The sequence below is a fragment of the Diceros bicornis genome, chromosome 39 (genome assembly GCF_020826845.1).
Source record: "Diceros bicornis minor isolate mBicDic1 chromosome 39, mDicBic1.mat.cur, whole genome shotgun sequence".
Lineage (NCBI taxonomy): Eukaryota > Metazoa > Chordata > Mammalia > Perissodactyla > Rhinocerotidae > Diceros > Diceros bicornis.
This window is the reverse complement of record NC_080778.1, coordinates 13,754,139-13,774,972: the sequence shown is the minus strand read 5'-3', so window position 1 is coordinate 13,774,972 and position 20,834 is coordinate 13,754,139.

Below are 20,834 nucleotides of genomic sequence, written 5' to 3'. Positions count from 1 at the left end.
TTATAATTTGAATGCACGGAACTTGAAGCAAGTTTTGCAAAGTAAATGTGATACAAAAACAGACTGAGATTCCAAGGCTAACCCCTTCCTAATCTCTGGCTTGGAGTCCTAAAGTCAAGGGGCCAGTTGGGAGAGGACAATGCAGATGGAGAGAAGGAAGAGAATTGAGTCCTCTTTTCGTTTCCTGAGGTTGGGCTTAGCTCTGTGTGACTGTTGCAACTGGTGAAGGTTTTTGTTGGCATCTTTTTATTTTCTTCTTTTACCATCGACCGCTCTCCAGGTGTCTTGCCTCAAAAGCCCTTTGTATTGGCCTGGGTCCAGTCAGGAGACAGAAACCACACAGTAATTTAAAGAGTGAAAATTCAATATAAAGTATTAGTAAGCTATGATAGAAGAGTTATTATAAAGGTGTAAGGAGAACTCTGAAAGTGGTCTAGGCCTGAAGGAGAGGACCCAAGAAAAGACGCACTTGGAAGGGGGTGTCCCCTCCCCCAGGCTGGATTTCTGACCTTGTTGGATAAAGTGTGATTGCAGCCACTGGATGGTGGAGAGGTCTGCTGGATCGCCCAAGCCAGAGCAGATCCAGTCCCTGGAGAGCCAGGAAACAACCTCTGGGGGTACAGGCAAGTCAAGGGCTGTAACCATTTGGGGTGTAGGTGAGCCAAGGCTGGCGAGTGGGTATATAGAGGGAGTTGGAATGCTCCAACAACAACATGGAGTGTGGGCATGGGGCCAGGAGCGTGTGGTGTTTGCATTGGGAAGACTGCATGAAGGTGGCCATTGGACCCTGGCCAGAGCTGTGAAGTCACCAAGGGACTGTAAACTCTGAGAAAGAGCAGCACCAGACATCTCACACATACCCACGACACTGTAGAAGCAACAAAAACAAAAATAATAATAATAAGTATTATAAGCACAGCACACGGAACCAGTATGGAGAGCCCCTTCTTTCTTCAATATCTCTTCAGTGCCTTTACTGACAAAGCTCAACATCATACCCTCTGTGAAGGAGAAATGCTTAGAGTCCAGTCCACTATCACAGCGCAGGTGGTGAAGGGTGAATTTGGAGCTAAGAGACAATAAATTGGTAACTAGCCCACTTCTAATGAGGGGAGGATGATCTTGTTCCCAAACCACTTATTTCTCTCCTTATCCATATACACAGTAGTCTTTTTCCTCAATGAATATAATTTCATGTGTATGTCAGTAAAGAAAAAGCAAATCAATTTAAATAATTTTTACTAATTGTGAATGGCCGATCACATACCATCATTCCCAAATATGTCTAGGTTTTTGCTGCTATATATCACCAGCATGGTTATTAGCATGGTGCCTGGCACATAGTAGGTTTCAGTCAATATTCATTGAATGAACGAGTCCCGGAAATATTTACATTTATAAAAAAGAGGTATTAACTAATAATGATAATCTGTAAGTGGTAGAATTTTAGATAGTAAAAATATGCGAAAGGAGAAAGGACATATAAGACATACAGCATAGTTCAGAAGAGTGATTTGGGGCAAGTAAATAGATAATTTGTTTTATTGATGGGTGGAGGATGGGTGTTACTATTTGGATCAACTCCTTACCTTCTTTGCCTCTGGTGTCTTAGCTTCTTCCCTTCTCCCCTTTTGAAATTATGGATTCACTAGACCCTCCAAATAGTTTCACTGAGTGTTTCTGAATAGAGAGAGGAGATGGACGGACCCTCTGTACTTGAGGTTATAAGTGGGAGCAGTAGGAATTATTTTCTTGATTAGGATTAATTTTAATTGGGGAATTGTCGTCATTAGCAGAAATGAACAAGTGTCTTATTGAAGATGTGTGAAAATCTGGTTCATATCTATATTTTTGCTTGCTTTCTTTGTCACCTAAATGTGATTTAAATTTTGTTATTACCAAGGGAATTGGCAAGACTCAGATTTACAATCTATTTATTAATTTATTTATGATACCCTACCTTTTTCAAAAAGTGATTTAAAGCAAACATAATTAAACCACATAAAAGATTAATTAAAAGGCCAGGAAGGATTCGAAACACATAAAAGAAGGGGAAAAATCCATACCCCAAATTAGAATAACATGGTTACTGTGGAGAATTAAATTGTTGGGTGCCATATGTTGGGTGCCTAAAATATTTGTTTGTTAGAAAAATAATTGATTTGAGATCTGAATATCTAGAATCAGACTCTCATTCTGCCATATGCTAGCTCGGTGGCCTTAGCAATTGTTCTTCTAGGGTCTCAATTTTCTCATCTGTAAAACAGAGGTAGTATTAACATGTTACTATGATGATTAAAAGAGCTTCTGTTTGTGTCCATGTTTTGTAAAGACACCGTACACATCTGAGATGTTACTATGAGGGAAACAATATCCATGTGGGTAATAAAGGTGGCATTTAATTATGAAGAGATTAAGTCATATTTTCCTTCAACAATAGTGATAATCCAGTTGCTCCCAGGTAGACTGTAGGGGTGGCTCGGATTAGGGTTCAAGTGTTCTTAAAAGAAAAATTCCTGACGAAATACTTGGCTGAGACTTCAGAGCTCAACGCCACAGAATAGGAAAGAGCCAAAGCGGCCTAGACATTTTTAGGAGAAAATATTACCAATCAGTCGCCCCTTGGGGCTTATTCTTGCTAGTTGCTTCTTCCTCACTGTTTCTCCATTTCCAGCCAATCATCAATTTAGTTTATTCTCTCCCCAGAACATCTCTCAATTCAATTCCCTCTCTTCATTCTCAGTGCTGCTACTGTGGTTCAAGCCACCATCACTCTTTTCCTTGATGATATTTAACAGGTCATCCAGCTACCAATCCAGGCTTCCTCATGTCTGTCCACTGGTCAACCTGGAGGATTATTCTAATACCTGGATTTGACTACATTATTCCTCTAAGAGGCAGTTAAATCCTATCCATCTTTCAGTCTCAGTTCAGCAGTCACTTACTTTGAGAAGACTTGTCTGACTCCCTGTGGATTAAATATGAAAAGTGTGAATTATACATGTAAAGTGTTTGTTTTAACGTGATAATGTGAATTGTACATAGGAAGAGTACAATGCCAAGCCCTTAATATGTTAGACCCATTGAATAAACAAATGGAACTCATCTCAGAGTTAGTAAGAGTTGCTGAACATCTTACAAAATAAGCATCCCTGAAACCACAGGTTAATCATGATATTTTTCTAGCATCACATTCTAATTCCATCTCCACCTCTCTAAGTCCATCTGCTTTCACTGTTTCCACTTAGAACCATCAAATCATTTTCCACCATCACCACAACAGAATCCCTTGACCACTGGTAAATTGTTACCAGATTATTCTATCTTCCTCCTTGCTTGCTTTCAGAGTTGAGTTTTTTGAAGTTATTTTGCACTGTGTGGTAAATCTCTATTTCAGGCCTGCTGCCTTGATTACATCTCTGTTTTTCCTAACTCTGTCAGAGTCCCACTGTCTTCTGAATCAAATACAATCTTCTAATAATAGCCTTGAAAGTTTTCCATCACACAGTCTCCTTCTCCCAGCCAGCTCTCACAGAGTTGTAAATCAGTTGTGGCTGTCTACCTCTCCATGGTTCTTCTCTTCTCAATGTGCCCTCAACATACTGAAAAACAGCCTTAGATCTGTGGTGCTAGAATTAATCTGTCCCAGAATCACTTGTGGACTTACCTACTCAAAGAAACTTCTTCCTATTAAATGTTTTTCTTTTGTAGCCTTCAATAACATTCCCCAACACCCTTCCTGACTCATTTTAACATCATGATATTTATTTGAACACACTCTTCATGTTGATCATATATTTTCCTGCCTTCTAAAATCCTTTAGGGCAGGAACAATTTCTCTGATTCTATACATTGTGTCATCCTAAGAGCTTAGAAATGGTACTGTTTGCTCCATGGGTCTTCAATAAATATTTGCTGATTTAGTGATTAACCTGTGGGTTTGTGACTGTATTAAAGATTCCATGTGGGAAAAATGAGGAGTCTAGATTCTGCCTTATGTGCTAATTGTTGTTTAGGATTGGAATGCAAATATAATTGAATTTGTGTTACAAGGATTTTGAATATACTCAAATCCCTAGAAACTACATCCCATCCCAATGGAAAGGGAATTTAAAGATAAGCTAGCATCTAAGAAATAGATATGAGTTATGACTGAACATGTCCATTTGAAATCTTTAAGGAATATCTTATTATTAGAAATGTAAAGAAATATCTGAACTTGATCATTACTGGTCACACCAATTTTTGATACAGCTAGGGACTATAAATTATGATATTGGTCTCATGATCACCTTTGAAAATTGTAAACTATTTTGGGCCAATTCTGATTGTGATTCATGAAACAGTCACCCTTAATTACCGACTTGTGATGCTTTACAGAAATTTAATGACTTTTATCACTCCAATTTTTAAAGTTCTGGTCACTACCTAAAGACATATCACAGTGGGTAGAATTCTACAGATGTCCCCCCAAGATTGCCATCGCTGGCTATTCAATCAAACACTAAGTAGGTGCTGCTGTGAAGACACTTCACAGATGGAATTAAGGTTACTAATTAGCTGACCTTAAGACAGAGGATCCTGGATTCTCCAGGTGGATCCAATGTAATCACAGGAACCTTTAAAAGTAGAAGAGGTAGGCAGAAGAGGCAGTGAGCCAGAGAGATGGGGCAGAAGAGGAAACCAGAGAGACTCCAAGCATAGAAGGATTCCACCTGCTATTTCTGCTTCTGAGATGTAGGCGGCTATGTGTGAGGGTGGGAGGAGGCCTCTATGAGCTGAGTGACTCCTAGCTGACAGCCAGAGAGGAAGCAGGAACTTCAGTCCTACAACCCCAAGGAATAGGATTCTGCCTACTACCTGAATCATCATGAAAGCAGATTTTTTTCAGAGCGTTCCAATAAGAGCCTGCCCAGCCAACACCTTGATTTTGGCCTTGTGAAATCTGGGGTAGAGAGACCAACCAGTCATGCCGACCTGGACATCTGACTACAGAACCATGAGATAATAAATGGGTGTTATTTTAAGCTGCTAAATTTGTGGTAATTTGTTACAGCAGCAGCAGAATACCAATACACACATCAAAGACAAACAAGGGTTGTTTTACTCTTTCATCTCCATAGGGGAAATTTTAACTCATGTCATGCTGAGCCCTTCCAGGTACCATTCTGAAATTTATAGTGCTCTAGGGATGACTAATACAAGCTTTGCTTTAATATGTTTTGTTTTAGAGCAAAATTTGGCTTATAATTCAAGTAGATCTTCAATGCATTTAGAAAGACTTCTGTAAATTAAAACTAAGACCTTATTTTGATGGAAGTCTTACCTGTGGAACATTATTTGTAATGCACTATTTGTGCAATGACCCTTCAGGTGGGGGTATTTAGAGCCTTCCTCAGCAGTAAGATGACTACAGGTTAAAGTATTTACGTGGTATGATCTGAGAAGAGTCAAATGGAATGTTCCTCTTCACGGAAAAACATTTCTTTCATTAGCCTGCCTGAAAATTTCACCTTTAGAGACAAGATATTAAAGGGAGTTGTTCAAATATTACCTTGAAGAAGATGTAACACTTAATCATAATGCCTTTGTAGAGTTTGTCATAGTTTACAAAGCGTTTTTACATATATTACCTAATTTCCTCATCACAGTAATTCCATGGGACAGACGGGGTGAGTGGGGTGGATTTTTTCTGCCTCACAGCACTTTTTAATCTCCATCTTGTTACTAGCACTTTTATTTCCTCATTGGGAATTGTCCTCTTCCCTATAGGATACTGTGGGTTAGGACCCTGAACCAAGTGGGTGGGCCTCCGCTAGCCAAGTAGACATATGACGCCTCCAGACCAGCTGTGCTGCCTCTCTGGGATGTGCAAACAAAAGCGGTTGGCACACGTGTTCATTCAGGTGAAGATCTGCCACACTGTTGGTGCCCTGAGATAGAGATGCCCCAGAATTCTCACCTCCAGCGCCCCAGGACTTCCTTCACCCTTCTGGTTTTCAAGCCTGGATCTTCAGCCTTCCTATCAATTCTGTGAGCTCTTAATGTCCTTTTAATAAGTCCCTTTTGCTCCACGTATCCAGAGGTGGTCAAACTAATTGCCCTTTTCTACTATGTCAACCTTTCCTCCCACCTTGTAAAATGATTTTGGAGATCATTTGCTGTTGTATAAAGAACACTAGACTGGAAGTTAGGAGATCCGGATTCTAGCCTTGGCTTACCATTTAATTGGCTATAGATGAGGCTGTTTAAGGGCACCAAAAACTCCCCTCCCAAAAAACATTAAAAATCAGACTAAATAAACTGCAGTTTCTTACAGGTTAGGATAATCAGGCTGTTGGGAGCATTAAAAGCAAGGAAAAGATATTCCGCTAAATTAAACCCAGCAAACATTTATTTAAGACCAATTTAAAAAACATTTAGAAGGAGAGGATAGGAAAAGGGAAAGATTTTGGAAGAAAACAGGATACGTTGTTTGATAAAAGAGGTTCAACTCTGGGAACAAAAGCAGGGCTTCTGACCCTGGGGTTTGCAAGTTGGATGCAGGAAGCTACAGGATTAATGTGGACCATCTCAGTGGTCCTTTATACTACAGTGTTTTTGGGGAAAATTTTTAAGTAGTTTAGGTAATTAATTTTATATTAAAATAGGTTTCATAATACAAAATTTGAATGAATTTTAAGATAAAATATGAGATTCAAAGACATTTTGTGATTGCGGCAAAATCTTAGCACCCTACCCTCAATCTCTTGGGGATACCTGGGTACTGGACATCTTGATCGGAGAGTTTGAAAATTACTGTATATTGAGAAAAAAGGGGAAAACGAATTATCAAATGTCTATGGGCACAGCTTAAGTAACATCAGCTATTTGCCCTGTTTTATGTGGAAGGAGAATGGGTAAGAGGAGAGAAAAAGAACAAATGGTTAAATATAACTCTGATTTTCAAAAAGGGCTAGAAATATATCCCATAAATATATACCAGTAATCTTATCATCAACGTCATCTAAAGTTTTTTTTTTCTTCTGCTTTGGACTTCTTAGTTAGGCACTGAATGCTTTGTTTTTATATTAAAAATTCAATTATTTTTATTAATGAGAAACACATACTCAGTGATACAATTCGATCACTATGAAGTGTTAAAAGTAGTTATTTCTCCCTCATGTTTCCAATTTTACCCATCAGTAAGGAAATGTTTATTTGACTATGCGGATTTTCAGTTATCTCTATTTCTGAACTCTTTGTTCTAATTGTTTGACAGTTGCTTTTATAAGATTTTCATATCGTTGTCAAATCATGACATTTGTTCTTCCTGTCTTATATTCATGCCCCTAGGTTATTTTTCTTGTAGAAACTTCAATACACTGCTCAATAGTAGCATTGACAGTGGGCACCTCAGTCTTTTCTTCGATTTAATTGAGTCCTAATATTTTATGATATAGCATTACTTCTGGTAGGCAAGTTACTGACTTGGGAAGTTGTCCATATTTTTCTTTGATTTAGAAGAGATTGTATACGATGGGAAATTTCTGTTCCCTGAAAATTTGTTAGAATTCTACCATAAAGCTCTCCATGCCTAGTATTTCCAGGGGTTATATCTTTATCTATGGTTTTAATTCCTTCAATAGAGATGATCTACTAAAGATTTTATTCTTGAGTCATTTTTGAGAAATTAATTTAAATGTTTACAAATTTGTTAATATACATTTGTTCTTATAGTTTAAAATATCTTCCTTATATAGGTTCCCTTTTCATTCCTAATTTGTTTTCTTTGTGTTTTTCAAAAACATTTCATTCATTGTGCTTTTCCAAAAAGCAATTTTATATAACTTTTTTTTGTGTGTGTGTGAGGAAGATCAGCCCTGAGCTAACATCCATGCTAATCCTCCTCTTTTTTTTTTTGCTGAGGAAGACCGGCTCTGAGCTAACATCTATCGCCAATCCTCCTCCTTTTTTTTCCCCAAAGCCCCAGTAGATAGTTGTACGTCATAGTTGCACATCCTTCTAGTTGCTGTATGTGGGACGCGGCCTCAGCATGGCCAGAGAAGCGGTGTGTCAGTGCGCGCCCGGGATCCGAACCTGGGCCGCCAGTAGCGGAGCGCCCACACTTAACCGCCAAGCCATGGGGCCGGCCCCTTATATAACTTTTTATTGGGGAAAAATTTCAAATAAATACAAATGTAGAGAGAGTGGTTAATGAATCTAAGGTATCCATCATCCAGCTTCAAGAATTATCAACATAGGCTGTCTTATTTCATCCATACTTCTACTTATGTCCCGTTACCACACTCTCCAGATTATTTAAAGCAAATTCTAGACATCGCATCATTTCAAATATAAATATCTAATGTAAATATTTCAGTTTATATCTCTAAACAATAGTTACATTAAAAAATACATAGCAACAATACTATCCTACCTAAATATTGATGATAAGAATTTATTTCTATCAAATATTGTGTTCATGTTTTCAGATTATCTCTCATGCACACACACAGTTTGAATTAGGATATAAATAAATCCATCATTCCAGTTGCTTGACATGTATCTTGAATCTTCTTTAATCTACAGATTCTCTCTCTTCTCTCTCTTCCTCTGCAATTTGTCCATTAAACAACCTACATAATTTGTCCTATAGAGTTTCCCAGGATTTTGCTGATTACATTCCCATTTAACATTCCTCTCTGTCCCTTTTATATCCTGTAAATTGTAGTAAGATCTAGGAGCTTGATCAGACTCAGTTTTAATGTTTTTAAAAAAAATTTGGCAAGCCTACTTCAGAGTGGTGTGTTTGTCCATCGGTGCTGGCTCTTCTCTTTATGTGATGTTATTAGCTACTGTTAGTAATTGGTGATCCCATAAAATTGCCCTGAGGTTAGATTCTATAGGAAAGTCAGGATAAATATTTGATGCGTTCTCTTTATTTGCCAGTTTTCAAAATAATAAGTTTGTGAATGTGAACAATGAGTTTTAAAAAATATCATTATAAACTTATAGATTTAAACATATTTGTGTTTCCATTGATTATAGTTAATGGCATTATTGGTGGTTTAATTGTCCTACCTTCAGCCAGAGTAAGCTTGTCCAGGTTGGATTCTAAATCCTTTTGACACGACCCTTGTGGCCTTTGATAACTTTCTTCTTTCTCATATGCCAAGGGTCACTCACCTTGTACGTTTCTTGCCCCTGACCTGGAAGAAGCCATTTGTCTGGGGAACCTGGTTCTTTATAGTGGAAACTACACTTAAGGATCACAGTCTTGGAGTTAGGGATGCTCTTTGCCACTGAGTCGATTATTTCTAGGCCTTTTCAGTGGAAAGAGCTAGAAAATTTTTTTAAAAATAAATTCAGGGGCCGGCCGGGTGGCACAAGTGGTTAAGTGCGCGCGCTTCACTGCGGTAGTCTGGGGTTCGCAGGTTCAGATCCCGGGCGCGCACGGACGCACCACTTGGCAAGCCATGCTGTGGCGGCGTCCCATGTAAAGTGGAGGAAGATGAGCACGGGTGTTAGCCCACGGCCAGTCTTCCTCAGCAAAATAAGAGGAGGATTGGCAGATGTTAGCTCAGGGCCAATCTTCCTCACTAAATAAATAAATAAATAAATAAATAAATAAATAAATAAATTCATCATGGGTTTGCAATGATACTTTCAAGTTAAAATTTGAATGTTTACCTGGTTTCAAAATCAAAACTAAAAGAAAGATATATTAAAAGAAGTAAAGGTATGTATTAAACTATAGTCCTTATAACCATTATTTAGCCTTAGTTCTATAGATAAATAGATATTGTCAAAAGTCTGATGTCTTTTCATATAAGTGATTGGGGCTTTTTGCCTGGATGCCCAGGGGGCTTTCCCCCGGCCCCCCCTTTTTTTAAGTCTAATAGTTTTACTAGAAGCTGTCTTGATATGGGCCATTCTGGACCAATCTTCAAAGACTTATAATGACTCTTTAATATATAGTTTCAAGTCATCTTTTATTTCAGAAAACTTTTCTTTAATTAATTTTAGCATTAGTTTTACTCTTTGGGGACTCTCATTAAATGTACATTAGCTTTTCTTTACCCCTAGTCCAAATCGATTCATTTCTTTCAACTACTATTTATCTCTCTCATCATATCTTTTAGATTTAAAGAATTTCCTCCTTTCTGTCTATTTCTCTTAAGGCATTGTCTGTTATGTCTACCAGCTCGTACGGTCCTTCTAGTTTATTCTTCATTTTTGATATGATTTAAAGAAATTAAAAAAAAATTCTTTCATGTATTATGTCACCTCTTTGCAACACTATTAAATATCTTCATTGCTGAGTTTTTTCTAATTTGGATTTATATCATTCTTTCATAGTTTCTGACATAGCTTACGTTAAAAATATGAGGTCACAGTTTTATCTGTAGGGCTTGTCTTTCTGACATGTTTGCATTGCTTATAAAGCTATTGTCTTGTTCCCTTTCCTCCTTTTGTTTAGAGTAATTTACGTGGCATTTGACTGATTGCCTTCTGGTCCTCGTTTATTTTATAACATATGTATTCTTTTCCTTATAGAAGGGAAATGAGGAAGTGAGCAAGGATAGGGTTTTCGTGTTTTTGTTTCTTTTTAGCCTCACAGCTCTGGAAATCTTTCATCTTCTAAAAATGATGAAAAAAAAAAACAAGTCTCATTCTTCCTGAGATCTGCTTTCACTATTTTCCTTCCCAACTTTCATATGGACCTTCATTTTCCTTTGTTTCAATTGTCATTGCCCTGTTCAATTTGAATTTTACTCCCAGCTATTTCTCTTCAATTTAAGGCTTAGTCTTGGAATGGAGCTCTGTTTTGCTAGTTTTAAGGTTCGAATGGTCCCGAAACCAACCATCCTTTTGTGAAATGGTCCCTTGCACACACCTGTGAACTGGATCCTGCAAATCACCTTCTGGTTTCTGCTGCTGTTCTCAGGTTGCCATGCGGAGCTTTGCAGTGAGTGTCTCGGTTTTGGAGAAGCCCAGTCATGTTCCCACTGCCTCCTTCTGCGCAGATGCATTTGTAGTCTTGTAGCCGGCAGTGTTTTGTCCCTGTCACTTGAATTGGGGGATTCATGGGATAACTTGTCACCTAGATTTATGCATCTTTGATTTTGCTCTGTCTCTTTTCATAGTGGTTTTGGGAGATCAAAAACAAACTTACTCCCAATACCATACCTTCCATCCCGATTTGGGCTTAATTGAGAAATTTTAATTTTTTTCTATATCATACATTTTTATCTTTCATAATTCCTTCCTTCACACATGATTAATAGCTTGTCTGGTGTAGATTCCTAGGTTCTAAATTATTTTTTCTGAGAGTTTGAAGATATTGTTCCATTGTTTTCTTACATTGCTGATGAGAAGACATTGTCAATCTGATTTTTTAAAATTTTTGTCTTAAAACATTTAGGATTTTCCATTTATTCATAATATCCTGAAATTCAATGATGATATATCTAGGGTATGTGCACATGTGTGTGTGTGAGTGCTTAAATTCTACTCAAGACTAGATAAACTACTTTAATCTGAGGATTGATTTTTTCCTTCAGTACTGGGATAATTTTCTCCATTATTTCTTAGAATGTTTATCCTCCATTCTTTCTATTCTTCCTTCTCAGAAATCCTAAGAGACGTATATTAGGAATTCTAGACCTATTTTCCATGTCTCTTGCCTCTTACTTAATAATCTCTTAATCCTTTTATTTGGCATTCTGAAATAATTTGTTGGCCTAGTCATCCAACTCAATATTTTGCTTTTCAACTGATCATTTAAGTATTGAGCCAATTGAATTTTATCTTTTCATGATCTAATTTTAATTTTAATTCACTTTACTTGATTTTAAAAAATAGTCTGACAAATATGAGGATCTTCAGTATATTTGTTTTAAAGGCCTGTTCTGTTTGCCTTACAAAATATTTTCTTAGGGGTACTTTTTCATTTTCTTGAAATTGACTCCTGTAATGGAGCCGGTTTTTATGAATTATTTGGTGATTCTTGCTACTTGCTCATCTTTTAGTTGGAAATTCCCTGTCAGATCCTTGCTTTACCTGTTTTCACACACTGCTGGGTAGGCAGGGCAGTCTATTTGGCTGAGACTTACTGAGACATCTTCAGAAAGAGGGAGAAAAAGATGCCTTGTTGGGTGTTGTGATGACTAGTCTCCTGGACAAGGGTGATTCCTGTTTCTTCTACATGTCACCACCACCAAGGACACTGATTATCTCTCCAACTTCAGCTCCTGGGTCAGAGGCAAAGCACTTTATTACTCACAGCATAGCAAGGAGCATGGAGCTTCCTGTTCACATCAGTTCTCCTTTCTCCCCAGAGGGAGACCTGGAGTGGCCCAGGTGGATGCTGCACACAGTGAGTTCACATCACAGCTGAGCAACTCTGAGCTTAGAGACCCTGGGTTTTTATAATGAGCAGCAAGAAAACCTGTCTGACTTTTTCTCTGGAGAGAGATGTTATTTTTATTTGACCAGACAGTAAGCAAACCTGCTGTCTGCTCCAGAGGGAGATACCATCTCCATCTTCCAAGGCTACTTGCTGTACACCCATCCTTGAAAAGAAGATAGTCTGAAACAAAAGCTATCAGTGCCTCTGTTTGCAAGACATGCAGAAACATGAGACTCAATGAAGACCTGCCTCCCAATGCCACCTTATTAACCATATCATTAATATTAATGGATTTTGGGTCTTTTAGATTTTCTAGATATAGCCTTAGCTGCAAATAATGATGATTTCTTTTCTCTAGCTTTTCTATGTTTATAGGACTTTTTTTCTTGTCTTATTGAATTATCTAGCACCCCTAAAACAATGTTAAATAACAATGTTCGTTAATGGGCTTCCCTATTCTGATTTCTTATTTCACAGCAATTTACTTCTTTTAATATGTTTGCTATTAGTTTCTGGAAACTATTCTTTACTGTGTTTAGAAAGTATTCTTCAACTTTTATTTTACTTATTTTTTTATTAAGAAGAGGCTGCTGAATTTTATCTAACACATTTTCCTCATGTGGTTATACACATACTAGTTTTTCTTTAACGTTTTAAATGCAGTAAACAACATCAAATCTCGGTGTTGAATCATCTTGGAATAAATCTTTTTTAGTTGTAGTACATTATTGCTATATAATTCTGGATTTAATTTGCTAACATTGGGCTGGCCCTGTGGCTTAGCGGTTAAGTGCGCGTGCTCCACTGCTGGCAGCCCGGGTTCGGATCCCGGGTGCGCAACGACGCACCGCTTCTCTGGCCATGCTGAGGCCGCGTCCCACATACAGCAACTAGAAGGATGTGCAACTATGACATACAACTATCTACTGGGGCTTTGGGGGGAAAAATAAGTAAATAATTTGCTAACATTTTATTTCAAATTTGCAACTAGATTCATAACTGAAATTTTCTACAATTTTCTTTTGGAGGTTTTATTGTCAGGATGAATTAGAAAGCTTGCTGTACTTTCTTACACCTGAAATAGTTTGAACAACAAAAGAAGACTTTGTTCCAAGTAAGTTATATGCAACTCACGCATAAAACCATCTAGCAAAACCTTCTTTACTCCTTTCAAAAAATTGGTTTTAACCTTTTCATCTTTTATTTTTATTTTCTAATAACTAAGTAGTATATCAACATATTTTAAGACTAAAATAGAACTAAAAGACCAATAACCAAAAACAGCAATTCTTTTCCACAATTCTTTAAGCATGTTCCCCAAGGCAACCACTTTAATTTTTTCTGATTTTATTTTAATATTTTTAAAGCATAGGCTTAAACTGCCACTTTCACTTATCAATTTAATTACTATCTATTGACTCCCTGTAATGGTAGATGAGGATCTAACTCACATACCTCCTCTCATTTTCTCATTGCCTACCTTACCAATATAGTTATATTTTATCTTTTAAATTGGTATTCAATATTTATAGTATGACTATGTAAATATTTTTCACTTCTGATCCACGTTGTATACTATGATATTTTCCCCATTTTCTTTTCAAGTTCTTCACAAGAGGAGGAAAGGGAAATATAATGATTGCCTCATTAAAACAATTTTTTTTTGCTTAGTTTTGTATTTACCTATTGGCAATTATTCTCCAATGATCCATTATCAACACATCAGAAGAATTCTCTTTTCAATTTCCTTTTTCTGGCTATTATCCTATCCTCCTATTATAATGAGGATGGTTGCATAACCTTGACTGTAACATAGCTATCCTTTTGACACTTCATTTTTCTATCATTTTGGGAAATCCTTTAACTTTATGTTGATCCCATTTCTTAGATCTTGAGTCTTTCTCTTTTTTGACTCATTGCTTAATTTTTGTAAAGCACATCCTGTTGACTTTTTCTAAGTGAGAGTATGTGGGAAGTAACATTTGAGGTTTTCCATGTTTGATATTATGTGATAGTTTTGATAGGTATAGAATTATAAGCTTAAAATTACTTTCCCTCAGGATTTTGAATAAATTATCCCATCTTCTTGTTTTCAGTGATGCTATCAAGAAGTTCAATGCCATTCTTATTTTTTGTTCATTTTTTAAAACAAAGTTTATTGAGGTATATCCTCCATGAAGTACACTAATCCTAAATGTAGAACTTGATGCATTTTTATGTCCAGAAAGAGCTACCTACTGAGATCAAGTTTACACAGAATGTTTCCAGCCACCCCAGATGGCTCCCTGTGTCCTTCACGGTAAATCATTCTTGATTCCTAAACCTAACTGCTATTCTGACTTTTGCTTGTTTTTGAACATCGTATAAACGGAATCATATAGTACACAATCTTCTGTATTTGGCTTATTATGCTCAATATATGTCTCTGAGATCTATCTATATTGTTGCATGTAGCAGTAGCTCAATTTTTTATTTTCCATATTTAATACTATCATTGTATTAAATACTAATGGTATTTAATACCATTGGTGGACATAATGGACATTTGGACTATTTCTAGTTTCTTTGCTTTTAGGAATAAAGGTGCTATGAACATTCCTCTGCACATTTTTTTATTCTTTATTCATTGTGTGTCTTTATTTCTCTCTGGAAACTTTTAGAATATTTGCTCTTCTCTTCAGTGTTATAAAATTTTATTATTAAGTGCCTTTTTTGTGGGTTTCTTATTTTTCTTTATATTGGGCAGTTAATCTGTTTCTTTCAGTTGTGTGGTCCTGGGAAACTTTCTTGTATTGTTTCTTTAACAATTTCTTCCCCTGCATTTTCTCTGCTGTTTATTATTAGAACTTCTACCAATCAAATTTTGAACCTTGAATTTTCAGCTTTTCTACTCTATTGTCCACATATGCCTTTTTGTTTTCCTTTATGGCCGATTTTCAAAACTTTACGTTTTATCCTAGTATTGAAAATTTATTTTCAATTTCCAAGTGCTTTTGTTGTTGTTGTTGTTTTATTTCTTGGAGCAATGTGAGAGACAGGGATTAAGTTTCTACTGTCTCATATTCAGAATTTTACTTAATCCTCCTATTTTGCTCTGCAGTCCTCACCCCTGTTCTTTGCTGTGCCTGGTATATAGGAGTCTGTTTCCCATAGGCTTTTTCCTTCATTGAATTGAATTTTAGTTTCCTCTAGACCTATATGCATGTGGGGAGGAGGGGCTACACCTGGCTGTGCAAGATGAGGGGATGCTTGGGGGCCTAATTATTCCATATAAACACTTTTAACTAGTGTGCCTGTTATTTTTCTGTCTCTGATCAGTTGCTATAATATCATCAGTTTTTCTCTCTATTTTCAAATTTATTTCTGTAAATTCGCACATTATATTATTTTACAGTTTCTTATAACCTTTGGTTGGTAGTTATATATGGGCAAGATTTTACAAGAAATACATTAGAAATAAGTAAAAGGATTAATTGTGAGAATCTAGAAAATGAAATAGTGATCTCTAATAACCAGGATGTACTTACTAAATATAACTCATATCAAGTCAGTTTCATTGTTTTTGTTTTGACAGGTCTATACCTATGTCACTTTTTTCTGTTTCTACTAAAATTGCACTGCTCCTTTTACCAAAAATGTTGAACCTAAGAATTAAGAACGCTTTAATTTTAACTTTGAATTCTATGTATTTAGTGTAAAAATTATTTTGAATCAAATGAACAGAATCAGTTTTGCTATTGCAGCAAAAAGGAGACCATTCTTGCACATACAACATTTATACTTTATCAACACAAATAGTTCAGGACCTGTCTACATAAGAGCTACAGACTTTGTAATAAATATGTTCCTACAGAGTTCAGTTTTCTCATAATCTGTTTGATAATTAGAGAAAAATCTCAGTGGAAGACAATAGATATAGCATTCATTAAAATAGCTCACAGTAACATGTCTTAAGAATTCACACGTCTGAGTTTTTTTTCTTTTTTTTGGTATTCTTTCCACATGAATGTCCTCTTATTGGTTGAGAATTTCAGTTGAGTCTCCAGAGATTTCAAAGAAAATGTTGAGAAACTATTGTGAGTGATGAGTGGACCAAATACCTAAGTGAACTTCTGCAGAGCAACATCAAATTAAACATCATGGAATTTTCTGATATGCAGAGGAGCTAGATAGTGATTTATAACTATAAATGTAACAAACTTCCCTCTAAGTTCAGTAGTATTTTATATATTAATTGTGATATTAAATAAACTTTTGAAATATTTTTGTTCTACATTTATTCCACAAACAAATCAATATTAGTAAAAATATTTATGAAGAGATCAGGTTACATGTTTTTTAAATTCTTTTTTTCCTAAAATAAATGAGAAAATTCTCTTATAAAACAATTTGGGAGAAAAAACGTCTAGTTGCATTGGTTTTATGAGGCTTTTAAAAAATTAATTTATTAGCCGGTTTAATAACTCCTAACTTTTCACACAGATAGACCTGGGTTTTGTTTTCAGGACTTAGAACTAGTTATTCTAACTCTAAACCTTGGGTTCTCATTTGGAAAATTGGAAGGTGTGAGGCTGAAATGAAATAATGTGAGCAGATTGTTTAGCTTTGTATGTAGAACACAAGGAGGTTGTTGTTTTTCTAATTATTATAACTTTATAAGACCCAATAAAATTTGGAAATATACATTGCTAATAGAATATGAACAACACTCTGCTCCTAATAAAGAAAATGAGAAGTAGTACTTAGAAGTATAAGAAGATTGAATCAGAACACTTTGGGAGTTCTGAGAAGTCTTACAGACCACTCAATTTTAGGAATAAAATGAATTAAGACAAGTTTCATGTCCTTACACAGATTTTATTAGCTAGCAGTATACACAATATTATAAAATTGCCATGTAAAATGATTTTTATACCATTCATTATTTACTTTTCAGGGACATTAAAAAACACACATAATAAGTATCTTGCAGTTTTATTATCTAATGGATATTTAAATAGATTAACAAATTACAGCCTGGTAGATAACACGGGAGAATTGCTTGAAAAAATTGTTTTATGAGTCATAAAAATTTTCAGTCTGGAATATATTAAGCAAGTTTATTTTCACTAGTTCTCATAGATTTCTTTCATCAGGTTACTGACAAGTAGCTTTCTTTCAGTTCTGTTGCCTTTTGCTGCAAATAACAGGAAGGCTGGATAAAAATGGAAAAATAGAACCTCTTTTCTCACATAAGAAATGCTATGAGGAAAGTTCCAGGATTGGTGAAGTTTTCAAGTTAGGTCTGTCAAAGTCCAAATGATGTTTTGGCAAGAAAGGGTGAGTCCTGTGTTATGTATTTCTTTAAGAGCATTAACTACTTTTTCAGGAGCCGTGGTTCTGCTGCATGCTCAAGCCTAAACTAGTCAGAAACAAAAAAATATAATTACTGTGATTGGCTTAGACTAACCAACATTTCCTGCCTGAGTCTTGGGAGAGGCCCATGAAATGCAGGGCCACCCAAAACATGAACAAAATTGGGCTCTCTTGGGAGGAGGAGGGGATACTTGAGTCTGCCGTGGAATCATATGAATACTTAGTAGCGAACCTGGGGCATCTGGTTCTTAAACTCTTTCCAGTTCCCAGACCAGTTTCTTCTCCTAGTCCCTTCACTTCTTGCACTGCCCAGTCTCCCTTCCCTCGTGTTGAGTCCTCTCTCCTCCTTCTCCTCCCTCTGCTCCATCCCTACTGTCCCTTCCCAGAAGCAAAAGTAATCCTTCTTCAAGTAAAGCAGTTTACCCACAATGACTTGTTGCCTTAATATTTTCCAATAGGGTCTTATGTTCTACCTTTAGGAATTCATCAAGGTGTTTTCTCCACACAAAAACAGAATCATTTCTAAAAATGTACACAGTGTGAGCTGCGACAGTAATTCACTTTTTTCATTCTTTACATAGTGGGCTAACATAAAAACAGAATGAGAAATTGTGTTAGAAAATTGATTAGAAACCTTTATTAGTCAGGGTTCTCCAGAGAAATAGAAATACATATATGTGTGTTCATATATATATAGAATTTGCTCATGTGATTTATTATAAGGAATTAGCACACATAATTATGAAGGCTGGTAAGTCCCAAGATCTGCAGGGTTGGTTGGCAAGTTGGGAACCCAGGAGAGCTGATGACGTCAGGTCCAGTCTGAGTTTGAATGCCTGAGAATCAGGGGAGCTGATGATGCAGTTTCAGTCCAAAGGCCATCAGGTCTGAGACCCAGAAAGAGCTGATGTTTTAGTTTAAGTCTGAATGCAGGAAAAATCTATGTCCCAGTTTGAGGGCTGTCAGGAAGGAAGAATTGTCTTACTTGGGGAAGATCAGTCTTTTTGTCCTATTTAGACCTTTAACTAATTGAATGAGGCCCATTCATATTGGGGGGGCAATCTGCTTTACTCAGTCTACTGATTTAAATGTTAATCTCATACAAAAATAGCCCCACAGAAACACCCAGAATGATGTTTGGCCAGATATCTTGGTACTCCATGACCCAGTCAAGTTGATACATAACACTAACCATCACAATAACCTATTTGTTGTAAGGATTCAGAGGACTGAAAGGAAAAATGAAGGAAAATCTTAATCTTCTTACCTTAAATGTTACTCTTAGAGGAACAATTATTTTCTACATCCTGGGTAAGGTTTTTAGGGGGTGGGAAGCCAGCCAGCCTACCCAACCTCTACCTTCTGCAGCAGCCACCTGGTGATCTACTTTTCCTTCTGTGATCTTCTCTCAGAGATGCCTTCCCTGACTTTCTGGATTAGGTCAATATCTTGGTTATTCCAACAGCGCTATATACATATCCTTTATTGTATATATCACCGTTACAGGATTTTATTTATTTTTAAACTCCTTCCAGACTTTAATTAAATAATCACAGAGAAATGATGAAAGGGACTATGCCTGGGATGTTGAACATTGTAACTTCAATGCTGCAATAGCTGGGGCGTGGTAAATACTGCATAGCTGTATGCTGAACAAACTGATAAATAAAGCAAGAAGGTGTCTAAAGAAGCTGAGCTTGAAAAGGTAAAGCGTCTATCTGGGAAAATATTGGTAAGCCAAAGCTGGCATCTACTGGTTGGGGGAAAAAATCATCAGTTGGGATAAACGATTAAATAGAAATATTGGCAAGGCAGAAGCTCAATGAAGTATGGCAGCTTTCATATCAAGTTTGAGGGTTGATAGAATATTTAGATGGAGATAAGTATGTAGCCAGCAGCTGGTAATGAAGAATCTGAGTAATAGAAGCCAGAGATACAGATTTGGAGAAGGTTGTGGTCATCTAGGAGAGACTGGAAAAAGATATGTACAGAAGCTGGGAAGCAACGTCTACATTAAGAGAATAAGGGGATGAAGATATATCAGTGGAAGAAGGTGAGACAGTAGAATCAGAGACCCAGCAGGAGAACTAGAAATTTTAAAACCAGGAAAGGAAAGGGAAAGAAGGTATGAATTAAGAGGAGTAGAGCTGCAGCATATAGAAGTTAAGGAGAAGGTGTCCCGAGAGAAGGCTATTGGGAATGGCAGCCATCTTTGTGGCTACTGAGAGCGGAGTGGGAGTAAAGGTTTGATTGGAAAGGGTTAACGAAGAGTTAGGGGAGGAGCAAGTGAAAATAGCAAGTGTGACCATCTCATTTGAAAATGGTGGTGATAAAGTGAAAGATTGGACGAAAGCCAAGGGAATCGCATTGAAGTAGGAAGATATTTTTAGAATAGAAAAGATGACAATGACTATAAGTGGAAGGGAAGGGGATAGTATAAAGAAACAAAATTAAAGATAACTCTTATAAATAAAAGTTTTTTATGTATTAAGAATTTTGCTTTTTCAGTCCTTGTTTGTGTTGTATGGAAAATATGACTAAGAATTCCTGCAAAATTCTCATTTTTATCTCAGCTGCCTTAGTTGGAACAAATCGATCTGTATTGGTTCAGTTTGTAAAATGTTGTCCCCTCTTGCCCAGAATTGGTGACCTTGAAATAATTTCAATTGATATTTCCTTTAGCCTCATGTAGTTGTTTATATTAGGACTAGCCTATAGTCGTTATCAAACTAATTTATTCTTTCATAAATTCTAGGAACTTAAAATATACTGTAGAAAGGGTGACACAGTGAGTCACTGTGCTCAGAAAGGGAGATTTCACACGGCCATCACCATTTCCCATATTGTCCCTCATTCCATTTGGCTCAGTCTTTCCTCTGACACTGTTGATGTCTTTTTGTCATATTGCTCTTTCCAATCTTCTAGCCCAATTTAGAGTGACCATCGTGGTAACCAACCCAGATCTTTGATCAAGAGAGACACTAATAAATAGTTGCCTTAACATATTAAAACTTAATTTATTCTTAAGAAATTTGTGGAACAAGGGGAGAATTTTGGAACCTTTGTGCCTTTATCTCCTCAAGGT